Genomic DNA, 17,015 nt, shown 5'->3' with positions numbered 1-17,015 from the left:
TTTTTCCAGGTCGACAAATCCTATGAAAGTGGCTTGATTTTTCTTTAGCCTTGCTTCCATTATTAGCCGTAACGTCACAATTGCCTCTATCGTCCCTTTACTTTTCCTAAAGCCAAACTGATCACCTAGCGCATTCTCAATTTTCTTTTCCATTCCTCTGCATATTATTCTTGTAAGCAGCTTCGATGCATGAGCTGTTAAGCTGATTGTGCGATAATTCTCGCACTTGTCAGCTCTTGCCGTCTTCGGAATTGTGTGGATGATGCCTTTCCGATAGTCAGATGGTATGCCGCCAGACTCATATATTCTACACACCACCGTGAATAGTCGTTTTTTTGCCACTTCCCCCAATGATTTTAGAAATTCTGATGGAATGTTATCTATCCCTTCTGCCATATTTGACAGTAAGTCCTCCAAAGCTCATTTAAAATCCGATTTTAATACTGGATCCCCTATCTCTTCTAAATCGACTCCTGTTTCTTCTTCTATCACATCAGACAAATCTTCACCCTCATAGAGGCTTTCAATGTATTCTTTCCACCTATCTGCTCTCTCCTCTGCATTTAACAGTGGAATTCCCTTTGCACTCTTAATGTTACCACCGTTGCTTTTAATGTCACCAGAGGTTGTTTTGACTTTCCTGTATGCTGAGTCTGTCCTTCCGACAATCATATCTTTTTCGATGTCTTCACATTTTTCCTGCAACCATTTCGTCTTTGCTTTCCTGCACTTCCTATTTGTTTCATTCCTCAGCGACTTGTATTTCTGTATTCCTGACTTTCCCGGAACATGTTTGTACTTCCTCCTTTCATCAATCAACTGAAAGTACGTCTTCTGTTACCCATGGTTTCTTCGCAGCTGCCTTCTTTGTATCTATGTTTTCCTTCGCAACTTCTGTGATGGCCCTTTTTAGAGATGTCCCATTCCTCTTCAACTGTACTGCCTACTGCGCTATTCCTTATTGCTGTATCTATAGCGTTAGAGAACTTCAAACGTATCTCGTCATTCCTTAGTACTTCCGTATCCCACTTCTTTGCGTATTGATTCTTCCTGACTAATGTCTTGAACTTCAGCCTACTCTTCATCACTACTATATTGTGATCTGAGTCTATATCTGCTCCTGGGTACGCCTTACAATCAAGTAACTGATTTCGGAATCTCTGTCTGACCATGATGTAATCTAATTGAAATCTTCCCGTATCTCCCGGCCTTTTCCAAGTATACCTCCTCCTCTTGTGATTCTTGAACAGGGTATTGGCTATTACTAGCTGAAACTTGTTACAGAACTCAATTAGTCTTTCTCCTCTTTCATTCCTTGTCCCAAGCCCATATTCTCCTGTAACCTTTTCATCCACTCCTTCCCCTACAACTGCATTCCGGTTGCCCATGACTATTAGATTTTCTTCCCCCTTTACATACTGCATTACCCTTTCAATAACCTCATACACTTTCTCTATCTGTTCATCTTCAGCTTGCGACGTCGGCATGTATACCTGAACTATCGTTGTCGGTGTTGGTCTGCTGTCGATTCTGATTAGAACAACCCGATCACTGAACTGTTCACAGTAACACACCCTCTGCCCTACCTTCCTATTCATAACGGATCCTACACCTGTTATACCATTTTCTGCTGCTGTTGATATTACCCAATACTCATCTGACCAGAAATCCTTGTCTTCCTTCCATTTCACTTCACTGACCCCTATTATATCTAGATTGAGCCTTTGCATTTACCTTTTCAGATTTTCTAGTTTCCCTACCACGTTCAAGCTTCTGACATTCCACGCCCCGACTCGTAGAACGTTATCCTGTCGTTGATTATTCAATCTTTTTCTCATGGTAACCACCCCCTTGGCAGTCCCTTCCCGGAGATCAGAATGGGGGACTATTCCGGAATTTTTTGCCAATGGAGAGATCATCATGACACTTCTTCAATTACGGGCCACGTGTCCTGCGGATACAAGTTACGTGTCTTTAATGCAGTGGTTTCCATTGCCTTCTGCATCCTCATGTCGTTGAGTATTGCTGATTCTTCCGCCTTTAGGGGCAATTTTCCACCCGTAGGACAAGAGAGTGCCCTGAACCTCTATGCACTCCTCCGCCCTCTTTGACAAGGCCGTTGGCAGAATGAGGCTGACTTCTTATGCCGGATGTCTTCGGCCGCCAATGCCGATTATTTATCAAAATTTTGGCAGTGGCGGTGATCGAACATGGGACCGAAGACGTTTTGATTATGAATCAAACACGCTACCCCTAGACCACGGGTACCCAACCTACAAAATGTTTAAAACATTAAATGATGAATGTCAACTTGATTGTACGTTTTTTTTTTCGTTGATGACTACATTTGTAAACAATTGTATACGATCTTCGTATATCCATACTTTAAACGGTCGACTTGGGACGTTAGCTAGTATAATACACTCCTGGAAATGGAAAAAAGAACACATTGACACCGGTGTGTCAGACCCACCATACTTGCTCCGGACACTGCGAGAGGGCTGTACAAGCAATGATCACACGCACGGCACAGCGGACACACCAGGAACCGCGGTCTTGGCCGTCGAATGGCGCTAGCTGCGCAGAATTTGTGCACCGCCGCCGTCAGTGTCAGCCAGTTTGCCGTGGCATACGGAGCTCCATCGCAGTCTTTAACACTGGTAGCATGCCGCGACAGCGTGAACGTGAACCGTATGTGCAGTTGACGGACTTTGAGCGAGGGCGTATAGTGGGCATGCGGGAGGCCGGGTGGACGTACCGCCGAATTGCTCAACACGTGGGGCGTGAGGTCTCCACAGTACATCGATGTTGTCGCCAGTGGTCGGCGGAAGGTGCACGTGCCCGTCGACCTGGGACCGGACCGCAGCGACGCACGGATGCACGCCAAGACCGTAGGATCCTACGCAGTGCCGTAGGGGACCGCACCGCCACTTCCCAGCAAATTAGGGACACTGTTGCTCCTGGGGTATCGGCGAGGACCATTCACAACCGTCTCCATGAAGCTGGGCTACGGTCCCGCACACCGTTAGGCCGTCTTCCGCTCACGCCCCAACATCGTGCAGCCCGCCTCCAGTGGTGTTGCGACAGGCGTGAATGGAGGGACGAATGGAGACGTGTCGTCTTCAGCGATGAGAGTCGCTTCTGCCTTGGTGCCAATGATGGTCGTATGCGTGTTTGGCGCCGTGCAGGTGAGCGCCACAATCAGGACTGCATACGACCGAGGCACACAGGGCCAACACCCGGCATCATGGTGTGGGGAGCGATCTCCTACACTGGCCGTACACCACTGGTGATCGTCGAGGGGACACTGAATAGTGCACGGTACATCCAAACCGTCATCGAACCCATCGTTCTACCATTCCTAGACCGGCAAGGGAACTTGCTGTTCCAACAGGACAATGCACGTCCGCATGTATCCCGTGCCACCCAACGTGCTCTAGAAGGTGTAAGTCAACTACCCTGGCCAGCAAGATCTCCGGATCTGTCACCCATTGAGCATGTTTGGCACTGGATGAAGCGTCGTCTCACGCGGTCTGCACGTCCAGCACGAACGCTGGTCCAACTGAGGCGCCAGGTGGAAATGGCATGGCAAGCCGTTCCACAGGACTACATCCAGCATCTCTACGATCGTCTCCATGGGAGATTAGCAGCCTGCATTGCTGCGAAAGGTGGATATACACAGTACTAGTGCCGACATTGTGCATGCTCTGTTGCCTGTGTCTATGTGCCTGTGGTTCTGTCAGTGTGATCATGTGATGTATCTGACCCCAGGAATGTGTCAATAAAGTTTCCCCTTCCTGGGACAATGAATTCACGGTGTTCTTATTTCAATTTCCAGGAGTGTATATATTCAAAAATGACGAGATTCCTCAAGCTGTATTAAGGTGTTGGTTTTATTGGAAACTAGTTCCGATGTTGTCAACAAGTATGGGTCTGAAGATGATGATGTAAAAACATCGAAACTAGTTGCCAATAAAACCAACACCTTAATACAGCAGGAGTAAATTCATAATTTTTAACATAAATTGTATATGATGACCTTTTGTGTAAATAAAACCATTTGTGTTGTTTGTTGTATCAATCTAATTTTAAAAGAAATATTGTGACTATTATGATAAAGTGTGACCTACTTGAATTGTAATCTGTAAAAACTGTGTGTGTGGACCTTGTGGACGTAAAGTAGGAAATGTTAATGACAAAAAAAGAACTAATACTTACATTTTGTGTCATAAACATTTCGGGGCGCTTTGTACCGTCCTCAGTAGAAATATTACAAAAACTTGAAGGAGGTATTTGAAAAAAAAAACATTTAATATTGGATTATACGTGAACGTTAACCGCTCAGGCGATGTGTAATTTTCTCTCATGTGTATTAAAATTAATATCGTATAAAATTCTGTGAGTCATTTTCGAGTGCAAAGAATAAATAACATGCATTCTGACGATAATGAATCACATAGGAACCATCTTTTGTCAACTTTTATCCGTTGTCGCTATTCATTTCTCTCGTCTTCGATGCGAGTAGTCGGACATTTAGGCGAGTGCTGTTGAATGTAAGCATTATTGTACTTGTAATCAGATAATATATTAGTTTAATGCTATTATTCACTTTTAATTAAAAAAGGGAGCCACATCTCATGTCCGCTTCCTTTGAACATTAGTAATTCAAGTTATTTTCAGCGCAACAATTGCAGCCGCCGTTGCAGCCACTGCCGCCATTACTTGGAAAATTTATTTATGAAATTAGAGGAACCGAATTATTCGCCCGCTTCAATTATAATACACATTTTTCCACAGTTGTCAGCCGCCGCAACGGAAGACATAGCTTAATTATTTTTTATTTCAGTTTAACAGGCGAGATCCAGAGCCACGAATCTGACTACAATGCATTACGAAAGAAAATGGTAAGAAATTATTCTCTCACATGTGTGTGGGTAAATGCAAATAATAATCAGAGATTTCGTGTTTGAGCAGAAACGTTCAGCAGAGGCAAGAACCTAAAAATGTTTATTTCATTTTTCAACATATATGTAACATGTTATAAGATCAGTGTGTCTTATAATTATTGACGTGATTAATGATTTTGCTAAGGATTAACTTTCATTGGACAAACCATCTTACAAAAAGCAAAACAAAGCAAAAATCAAATTTAAACTAATATCCAACTTAGCAATTAATTTTGAGAAAAACGCAGGACGTTATAACGACATTCATATAAAAAGAAGGAGAAAAATATTGTATGTTATTATAAATCACGCGAGATACTGACGACAATTCTACTCCAGTTTATGAGATTCCAGGCCGAAGATGTGTCTGGAGACACCGCAGAGAGTGGACGCACAAGCCATATGATGGTCTAATGTTGCATTTCCTTTCATAGTGTTACTCCTTTGGTTTGCTTTCTCGGCATCCTTACAGCAGAACAGGTTCAGGCTCTGTTTCCATCTTACGATGCTACCACTAGTCGAGCTTCGTGATTAGCATGTAGACACTACACTTTGTATAGCAAGAAGATGTTTTGTTAACGCCTGAGATGTAGCATCATATGTTTCATTGCTCATTCAGGCACAAAAAGCCTCAACACAGAACTGCTAAAGGAAACTTCTACCCAGCGGTGGTATTAGACCTTATGGTAACATATTGGATTAGGACGACAGAGGGTGGAGAATAACCATCAGAAGCTCATATTTTTTCTTCATCTGTTGTTTCAGTGGTAGGAAGGCAGACGCTTTAATCTGAGTAAACTGCTAGACGTCTTTTCGTATGGTTTCTCGACAAAGCTGTGACGAGCCGCACATAACTAAAATGTATTATTTCTCTGCAGTACCTATAAACAAGTGGGTAATCCCAGCTTTTGTTAGGTATTAAATGTTAACAGTCTTCACAACCTGATATTTTATTTATTTGTTGCGCTTTTATTTATTGTTTATTTAGCCAAATCAGGTTACAGGCATAAGGCCCTCTTTCAAGTATGACTAGAAACAAGATACAAAAGAATGATAACAGTAGACAATAATAATTTACATACTTAATAACAATAGTAACTGGCTATAATAATAGTGATAATAATAATAATAATAATAATAATAATAATAATGTACAAGAGTGGATAAATTAAGAAATAAATTGATTTACTGCTTCATAGCGAACTCAATTATAATAATGTGCATACTTAATAAACACTAATAACTGACACTGATAATAATAATAATTATAATTATAATTATAGTAATTATAATCATAATAACAATAATAACGGTGACACTACCAGAAAATAATGGTAACATTAAGAGTGATAGAGACTAGTTTAGCTCTTTTGAGGCAATGTTTCGTATTATAAGACATGGAAGGGATAAAGAAAGAGGAGAAGGCTAAAACGAAAGTGAAAGTGGCTGCTAGGAAATAAGAGAATCTCAGAACAGAACTCTATAGTAAAAGGCATGAAAGAGTAGTGGAGGAGAGTGGGTTGGAGACAAGGAGTGTAGAAAGATAGCTATTGTGACAGAAGGTGCCCCGTTAGCCCTCTTTTGAATACTATTGCACAGTCGGGATCCTGATGCAACATCTGATTAAGGGAACATGGCAGTGTTGTGTAGGGGTATAGAGATTTTACTTTGTTGAGAACGAGTATTTCTACAGTGTTGTCCAGATGATTGTATAAGGGCGCAAAATAGAAAGAGGGGGGGGGGGGGGAGCAATGATTATGAAGTCGATACAGCAAGTACAGGGTATACTAATCCCTACGGTTATCGTCAGGTAACCAAGGTAAATGTTCATAGACAGGAGTGATATGGTCTGAACAACGTACATCACATAATGTACCTTAATCATACATTCATTGCTTCACTAATAACCCATTGCTAGGGTACGTCTACTCCTGTTCTGATACCCTCTGAACATTTGTGGAGCAATAAAATGCTAGCTTGAAGGCCCACTTTAAGTTAGTGCGAGTCCGATTCGACCTATGTATTCGTTTGCTGCTGTAGCGACGGCATTAGAATAAAACTAGTCCAGCCAGTGTATTGGAATGAGGAAAACTGTCTAGAACAACTCTCACACGTCAGCAGTGTTATCATTGTTGATACATACAAACCGGACCGTGATTTCCTTGCCAAGCGTAATTCATGTTCACACCTGAACGCTGAAGATAATTACTTTACGTTATCCTGTTTGGCAGATGTTTAGCAATCTAGTACGATGTTGTTGCATTTTATTTGTAGACGTTCGCCATTTAGAACGTGATACGTGATTCTTTGCAGATCGTATTATAAGAATTGATTTTATTCAGCATTCTTTTTTAAATTATTTGTTAGTATTATATATTTTTCTTATTGAAATATCTCTGTGTTTGTTTGTTTCATGAGATGACAGGATTATCCTGTAAAAAATAATAAAATCGATAACCATATGGTATTTAAAATTGTACGTCAGAGGACTGAGTTGGAACCTAGTATGTAGAAACCTCTCTGTGTGCTGCATTCCAGCTTGTAAGGATTTACGAGGCTACTACTTCAGGTGATACAAGGAAAGTGTAAAAATATTTTAGAAAAATATGAAATAATCTACTGTCCACAATCAGACAGAAAACACTGGTCCTGCAAAAACAATTAAGGAAACAAGTATTAGTATTGTTTTAGGCTTACATCTTCTGGTCACTCTTTTATCAGGAAGGGAGCACCTCGATTTTGGTACCCTACGTATAACCGACAGTTGTTTTATTGCTCCACCTTTGGTTGTCAGCGGTGAGACTGATTTCAGTCTGACTGGTTACCCTCTCTTCCAAAAGAGTAAAACTAAACTAACTCCGTATTCTGAGACTATTTAATTGTCCAAGAAAATAACTTGATTTCACACACCTAAGTTATTTCTTCTGTTCATTTGTAGAAACATTTGCTCTATTATACACTTTCAGACAAGCCTTTGGACAGCATTGACAGAATATACGCCAGGAATGACCATATTCCAACGCGGCAGAGGTATTTGAAGCGGTATGGCATAATCTCATGCGACAGTGTCATGCAAGTCCTTGGCTAAATGTTTCTAAGGTAGATGAACTATAAAATATTCACCTGGAACAATCGTTAACGTAGTTATGCGTAAATATTTTATCTGTCTCAGTCAGAGAGATACAGTTAAGATACGCAGAAAAAAAAACTTCAAAACATTAGCTAAAAATTCATGGGCATTTCGTCTTCGCGTTGTTTCGCAGACCCCTTCTCTTATACAGTATCACGCATTGTACAGAAAAGGTTATTATACGTCAATAGTTGAAGCAGCAACAGAAACACATGTATCATAATTATCGTTACTGTAATTTGAAATAAATGATAGCTACTATGGGAGTAAAAGGAACATCGCAAACATGTGGGCCTTCTCTTGCACGTGTCACGTGTCTTTCACCTTTGTCTCAAGGAGACGGTTACATGATGCAGCACTGCCACCAAATACGTAGCGCTGTATCATTTGCCGTTTCGTTGCTTTTCTCCTGCGTCTCAGTGAAATCCGTGGTCGTCTCTATTCCACTTCTCAGGTTGACCAGTGCTGTAGTAACTTGATTCACCACTCTCAAGACTACTTACGTTACAGTAACAGTGATACATTATTAGTTGCATCTTCTGAAAGTACAGAAGTAGTCTCATCTCATGTACATCTTAAAAGTGGGAAAATGAATAAATATAAATCATAGGAAATTCCACGTCACCTAACTTAATTGATATCTGAACGTATATATTTTTATCACACCTCTGTACGTACTGTACGGTTTCTCACAATGTCACGGAGATATACAGCCTCTGTATTTCACATGAAGATGGTTTTTCTAATAAGTGCAAAGAAAAGCGCAGCACTCTTCGGTGAGAAAACGATGTAAGAATATTAATTTCTCTGGCCCTGAAATTGATGGATCAAAACATTACCCTTTGTGGTAGTTCACATGCCGACGTTGCATGTAGTTTCAATGTCCTACCAAGTTCGAAAATAATACATACGAAAACAGGAAAGCGATATTTCGAAAACTACTATTCGCTGACTAATTTCTTCACATATATACAATGGTCTCTGTAGATAGAGGACAAACAGCAGAAATGGCTATAAGTACACCTGCCATTGAGCGAACATAATGAAACATTTCCAATATGAGAAATATAGACGCCCTTTAAATTAAAGACTGCTGCACTATAAATGAAATAATGGCCATTGTTAGGACATGTGTGGAAAATTGAAAATAATTTCTTAAGTGTCACAAGTGGAAAGCGAGTAAAGTCTATAATTAGCAGAGTAGCTATGCCGACTTTCGGACAACATGACAGGTCCTTAACCCCGGCAATGTCTTGGAGAGTCATTGACTCTGAACGCAGGATGTGTCCGTTCATATGACACTCATCATGACATCACGGCCGCCCTTCACATAGCCTCACAGTAATGGGAATTGAAAAGGAAATGGAAGATACCATAAACTTATGCCCTGTTCAAATGTATCGAACTATCTGAATTACGTGTAAACTAGGGGCCAGTTAAAAATAATCTTTACAATATCAATTGAGTTTTAATTGGTACCCATGCTCAAGACTATGCATACGGTCTGAATTTTGCGTAAATTATTGCCATGTTCAGAAGTATTCGAGTATTCATCAGAGATACACAAACATACCGATAGTAATTGTGTAACTCCCTACTAGTGATTTTATAGGTTAGGCCACACTCCTCAAAGATCTCTGTACCATAAATGGTACTGAGATAGTTGACGAATGTTGCAAACTGGAGCTTCAAAGTAAGTATTTCCAAATCCTAAATGACTATTATTTATCTAAAATACATTTGCACACACACACACACACACACACACACACACACACACACACACGCGCGCACACACACAAACACACACCGTATTTACGTGGTCATATTGACATTGTATGTCTAATTTATCTGTTAAAATGTATAGGAAAACACGACTTTGGAATCTGAGATTACGTGCTACACTGTTTTATCCACGTTTAAATTGTTCTACAATAGCACGAACGAATGTGGCTAAAAATAAAGTTGTTAGCAGGCAGTTGTTATCCCTGTAAGTCCTCAATGGTTCTGTGTACAGAGAACAATCCGTCCAAACCTGTACTGTGAGACACTTGATGACTAAGATATTATGCTCATTAGGCAAGCACTGATGCATGGCACAAACTATAAGTTCAAATTAGAGTTATAGAACTGATGGCTACTGCAATAGTGCAATTAATTTGTAAATTACACTTAAGGTCTAAAATATGACGGTAGTTGCAATGTGTTTTATATTTCAAATCTGTTTCTATTTTGATGAATGATACAGACCATTCTGTTTTGGTACAAGCATCTAATTGTCATTTGCAGTCACAGATCTATAGTTGCACTTGGCACTTGGGTGTTTCGATACGTAACATAACTGTTTCATGATCGAAATTTTATTTAACTTTATTTCAAGGCTTAGTAATTTCAAGATATGAATGTTTCATATCAATACGAAATCTAATCCATCATTGTCTTTGGCCATGTTGTTGTGCTTATACCTCATATTTGCTGCATTAAGAATATGCTCTTTAATGGACACAAAGCACCAACTATGTAGTCATCACACAACATTTTCTAATACGTGTAAATGTACTAAATCAGCTGTTTCTATTAGTTTTATTTAAGTGAATCCTGTTTTGATGATACAACGTATCATCTTGCAGCAACTAGACACAGCAAACATACCGTATCTCATACTATACAAAATATAATACTATAACATCTATAGTTACCTTTTTTACATATGATCATATATTAACTACGCTGCAATGAGTAATATGAACCAATTTAAATAAATGTGTACATATTACCAGTGCAGTATTAAAATTGAAAAGACCACAATGTAGATGGTATCTCGCTGAAACATACTCCTAATAACTGCTAGCAACCAAGAAGCCTAGGAAGTACTTGCATTACTCAGTTATTCATTACTCAATTAGAGAATTACATACATACAAAATGGAGGGTGTGCTTAGGGTTATTCAGTAGATCATAAAACCCATTGGGCTACATTAAGCTTAGATGAAGGACTGAATTCTTTCTGTGTCAGTCACATGAAGTGGTTTGAATACCGAGATGTGTAATGCCACTTGTATATTGTGGTCTGACAAACAAACATACTCATATTTAAGTAAGACAGTTAATCTGTAATCACAAATAAGGAACTACCCATATAGGATAGAAATATTATTTGTAAGACATGTCACACAAGGCTATCACTGATGTTCCACTCATCATTCAGCTAAGATAAATATATGATGTGGACTATGAGTCTTATATTTACAGTATAATGTAGCATTGAAACACTATTAGTAAGAAGGCATCATAGGGTAAATTATATACATGGCCTCAGTTAAGCAATGCAAAGACATGTACCTACATGTGTACTGTGGCTGTATTTGATGTGGTGTCAAAATGTGTTACCTGAAGGTAAACAGTAAGAACAGGTAAGGCACTTGTATCCACTGGAATGCCAACATACAATAAAAGAAGAATGTCAGTGTCATAAAATTGAATCACAATAGAGAGAAGAAGAAAAAGAGGAAGGAGAAGAGAGAGAGTGTATAAATATTTATTATGCAACAGGATAAGCATGGCTAACAATGATGATCCACTCACTACATCCAACTAGGTGTATATACAATCTGGACTAGGACTCCTATCCACATGGTATACCATAATAGTGGAACAACGTTAGTGACATAAGAATGTACAATAAATTATACTTCTGTTCTTGACTACATAGTGGAAGCATATTTTACCACATTGTGTACTGTGTCTATATATGAGTTGGTATGTCAGTGTTTATTACAAATACGTTACAGTGGGGACAGTAGCAATAGCTGCTTTCCTTTACAATACTTTACTGTGTTGGTCATGTGCACATAAAAAATTTAAATTGGTTTGGTAGAACATGGTTAACATATGACCATTTTTATACAGGATATGTTGGAGCCTTAGGATGGTGGATTGTATCACAAAAATCTGTAATAATTAAACAAATTAATACATAGAGCTGACACAGTTATTCTTACTACCACTTTTGTATATAACATCTGGTCTCATATTATCCATTAGATGATGGATATACGGAATTAATGTAACATGGTTTGTTGTGTCGAATTGTCAGAAAATTTAATGTCGGAAAATAATTTCACTACCAACGTATTTCCAAAATGAAAATATTTTAAAAGCGATATAAGATTCAGTCAATAAGGTCGATTACATTTCTCTAGTAAAGAACATGATGCATTGATTTCTTCTCCCTAAATGATAGTTCATGAAACATGGCATTACTCAAAAAGGTTAAATAATGAAAATTCGATCTTTTTACCACCAGAAACAAGGCATCAAGGAGACCTAAGATCAGTTCATAGACATATTTACGTATTTTGAAATGCATAACTGGGATAAATGACACATTCGTTTTCCAAATCATCACTTTTATAAATATGATTGGTGCATGAATACATCCATAAACACTCTCATTTGGCAGTTTGCTCCCTATAAATATTCTACAGCTTCCTCTCTCGTGACACTACGCATGTCAGGTTAGGCAAATGCGTTCCCTATCTTAAATAGTATCATCATGTTAATGGTTATCGCTGGAACATTGATGCCTTCTCTGAACTGTCCCAGTGTTCTTGGTAAAGAGGGGGGTGGGGGAGGGTGTTGGCATTAACATGACTCTTAATGTATTTCCCCCACCCCCTCAAAGGAAAGATTACGAGGCATCTGGTCTGGTGAACTAGGGTTCCAAGAGGATACAGCCAGATCGTATTCACCACTACGCCTTCTCAAGCAGTTCGTCGTTTAGGCCGCAATAGACATTACCAGGCACGCGTCACAGTCTTCTTGCCGAATAAAAATGGCGTATATAGCATCGTCTGTGAAATTGCACAGAAAACGTTCATATTCAGTGAATCTCGTTCATGCGCCGTTATTTCAATAGGATTTTCAATGCCCCGCACTCCCACATTGTGGCGATTAACACCACGAGATGAATGAAAGATCGCCCATATTATAACACACAAACCCCCTTTTCTTGTTCTATTGCCATTTTGTCAACTCCTAACATGCAAACTCCATGAGTTTATGGTTCTGTTCGTACATTAGTCATACCTGTAGACGTACTGCACTGGGTTATGTAGAACACTGAAAAGGAACTGGTGATTTAAAGAAGATCTTTACATCACAGACCCTTTAAGCAATCAAATAGCATTGTGTCACTTTATTTGAAAGCCTACATTCATGTTCTTGGCGTAAGGTAAATTATTGAAATAAAATTATGGCACTTGAGACAAACACCGTGTCTGTTCCTGATTAATTGCTTGACATATATTTTAGATGTCTGCAAACTTTTGAGATAGGATTGCGACCATAGATCCAATCAGTAAATGAAGCAGTCTTCCTGGGAAGTTCGTCTTTCTGTCACTAGTAGAACATAACTTGAAGAACACCTAAGATGGAAAATGATGTAAAAGCTACATTAGACAGTCAGTAACAATGATTAAATTTTTGTGATGTATAACATGATACATTATCTTCTGTCCCCTCAAATAGTGCTTGGTGTGGTGAAGCATTAGTGCAAAACTCTAAGCACCTGAGGTGATCACTGTTTAATTTTTTCACCACCAGTAATATAGCCTACGGCATACCTAAGATCGAAATGTCAATGTAGTAACGTATTTTGATAGGTACTGGAGACAATTTTGCCAGGAACTAGTATTGCTGTTCCTGATTTGAAAGTTCGTAGTCATGTTTTAGACACCAAGTGTAACTTACACATTAACTGCAGTATTCCAGCAGCCGCAGTTACTGAGCAACAAATTGGACTGAGTGTATATTTATGTCAACAATCACTGCTTGCCTGATGAACACGAAAAGAGGTACTCGGAAAGTAAGTTGCGATAGGTCGCGAAACGGAAATCACTGTGTAAATCAAAATGTTTTGTTTGAAACTATTAGCTACAAACTGCAGCTACTTACCTACGAAGTCGCTGCTCCGACTTAAAGGTTTGACGTAGCGTTGAACCAACTTTCCAATACCCTCGTGATAGAAGGCAGCCACCAGTGCTTGCCGCCAATTCTCTACGCTGGTCTACGGCCCGTTGTCTGTGCCATAATGTTGTCTTCACAGCCAGCGGTTCATGTGAGCAGAGGTGAAAATTACGGACTGTATGGTGCGTGATCAAACACTTCCCATCAAAAACCTGCAGCAGACTCTTCTTTTACCCTGAAGAATGTGGCTGACAATTGTCTTGAAGAAGGAAACGCGTGACAGAGCGAAATTTCTCACCAGGACTTCGTACTTGGCGGGAGACACTTTTTTTCTAGGCGTCTTTACGTCCTCACTGTGCTTCCAGAACTGAAAAGAGCAAACTAAAGACACTGCCCAATAGATTTGTATAAATATTCATCAGATTATCGCACTGGTTTCCATTTCGCGATCGAATAGCCCGAGTATCAGCCAACATGTATTTTATAGAGTCATAGGCTTAAATGGAGTCTCACAGACTCACTGAAGACTAAAATGGAATGCCAACTGACTTTTTAGCATGTTATTTTTATCAATATGTGTTTATATGCGGAGACAGCATTTTGGCACTTAATTTCAGATTCCACCCTCATTTTTAGGTGCCAGTGTTAACAGATACTTCATCCATGCAAAGAACACTTTGACATTTGACATGGGCATTGACAGTGTGACACCACATATATTGTGTGTGTGTGTGTGTGTGTGTGTGTGTGTGTGTGTGTGTGGTGTGTGTGTGTATGTGTATGTAGGAAGTTTGGAAGGTAGGAGACGAGGTACTGGCAGAACTGAAGCTGTGAAGGCGGGTCGTGAGTCGTGCTTGGCCAGCTCAGATGGTAGAGCACTTGCCCGCGAAAGGCAGAGGTCATGAGTTCGAGTCTCAGTTTTAATCAGTCAGGAAGTTTCACTGCTGTTAATTTAAAAGATGATGATAGCCTCGTATTGAAGAAAAGAGTTCGCACTGTAAACGTTCTCTTACGTGATAGCTTAACAGTATTTTCCAATCCAAATTTTTCAACTATTTACCTAATTCTCACGATTTCTGCGTAGAGAGTGGATGAGAGTAGAACAGAGTTACATACTGTCAACTAGGAAATTCTACATGGCCACGACACGTCTAGGATTGAGCTTGTCGGAGTGAGTTTGGTTTATGAAAGGTTTATGAAAGGCACATACAGTCCATGAAATCATAATCAGATAAAATTCCGTCGAATAGGTTATTGAAATTTCACTATCACAGAGTATATCACGATTTTCAGCACCTACTTTTTGGGAGAAGACGCTGAAAATATAATAAATCTTAGGGAAGTGGATGGTGAATTTAGTTTCTAAAATGCAAATATGTTTGTGAACGTATTTCAAACTTTGGGCTGGGAATAGTAGAACGACCCAAGAAAATATCAAATGAAGAAATGTCCTTGACATACTTAGTAATTGCACGCGAAATCACCGTTTCAAACAATAGTTAGAGATTAAAACTAATAACAGTAGCCAAAATCAGAGCCAAGAAGTAATCTTCACGATTGAAGAATAATCTACATTCATTACTCTGACATGAAGTTGAAAAAATTTCTTTGTTTGCAGTTCAAGCTTTGATGTTTGCGAGGTATGGCATCATTAAATCTTGGAGTAACAACCGCTGAGGTTAAGTAATATGTCACCCACTTGTAGTAAAACACAAGCAACACGAATTCTCTTCCAATGACTAAGCTTCCCCCAACCACCCCCAACCCTCCCCTCCGCAATGACGCAAAGAACCATGGACCTTGCCGTTGGTAAGGAGGCTTGCGTGCCTCAGCGATACAGATGGCCGTACCGTAGGTGGAACCACAACGGTGGGGTATCTGTTGAGAGGCCAGACAAACGTGTGGTTCGTTAAGAGGGGCAGCAGCCTTTTCAGTAGTTGCTGGATGATTGACTGATCTGGCCTTGTAACACTAACCAAAACGGCCTTGCTGTGCTGGTACTGCGAACGGGGAAACTACAGCCGTAATTTTCCTCGAGGGCATGCAGCTTTACTGTATGGTTAAATGATGATGGCGACCTCTTGGGTAAAATATTCCGGAGGTAAAATAGTCCCCCATTCGGATCTCCGGTAAGGGACTACTCAAGAAGACGTCGTTTTCAGAAGAAAGAAAACCTGCGTTCTACCGATCGGAGCGAGGAATGTCAGATCCCTTAATCGGGCAGGTAGGTTAGAAAATTTAAAAAGGGAAATGGATAGCTTAAAGTTAGATATAGTGGGATTTAGTGAAGTTCGGTGGTAGAAGGAACAAGACTTTTGGTCAGGTGAATACAGGGTTATAAATACAGAATTAAATACCGGTAATGCAGGAGTAGGTTTAATAATAAATAAAAAAATAGGAGTGCAGGTAAGCTACTACAAACAGCATAGTGAACGCATTATTGTGGCCAAGATAGACACGAAGCCCACGACTACTACAGAAGTACAAGTTTATATGCGAAGTAGCTCCGCAGATGATGAAGAAACCGATGAAATATACTATGAGATAAAAGAAATTATTCAGGTAATGAAGGGAGACGAAAATTTAATAGTCATGGGTGACTGGAATTCACGAGTAGGAAAAGAGAGAGATGGAAACATAGTAGGTGAATATGGATTGGGGTTAAGAAATGAAACAGGAAGCCGTCTGGTAGAATTTTGCACTGAGCATAACGTAATCATAGCTAACACTTGGTTCAAGAATCATAAAAGAAATTGGTGTACATGGAAGAATCCTGGAGATACTAGAAGGTATCAGATATATTATATAATGGTAAGACAGAGATTTAGAAACCAGCTTTTAAATTATAAGACATTTCCTAGGGCAGATGTGGACTCCGACCACAATCTATTGGTTATAAACTGTAGTTTAAAACTGAAGAAACTTCAAAAAGGTGGGAATTTAAGGAGATGGGACCTGGTTAAACTGACTAA

Source organism: Schistocerca americana, chromosome 5, assembly GCF_021461395.2.
Source record: "Schistocerca americana isolate TAMUIC-IGC-003095 chromosome 5, iqSchAmer2.1, whole genome shotgun sequence".
NCBI lineage: Eukaryota > Metazoa > Arthropoda > Insecta > Orthoptera > Acrididae > Schistocerca > Schistocerca americana.
The sequence above is the reverse complement of the archived record's forward strand: the minus strand, read 5'-3'. Positions refer to the sequence as shown.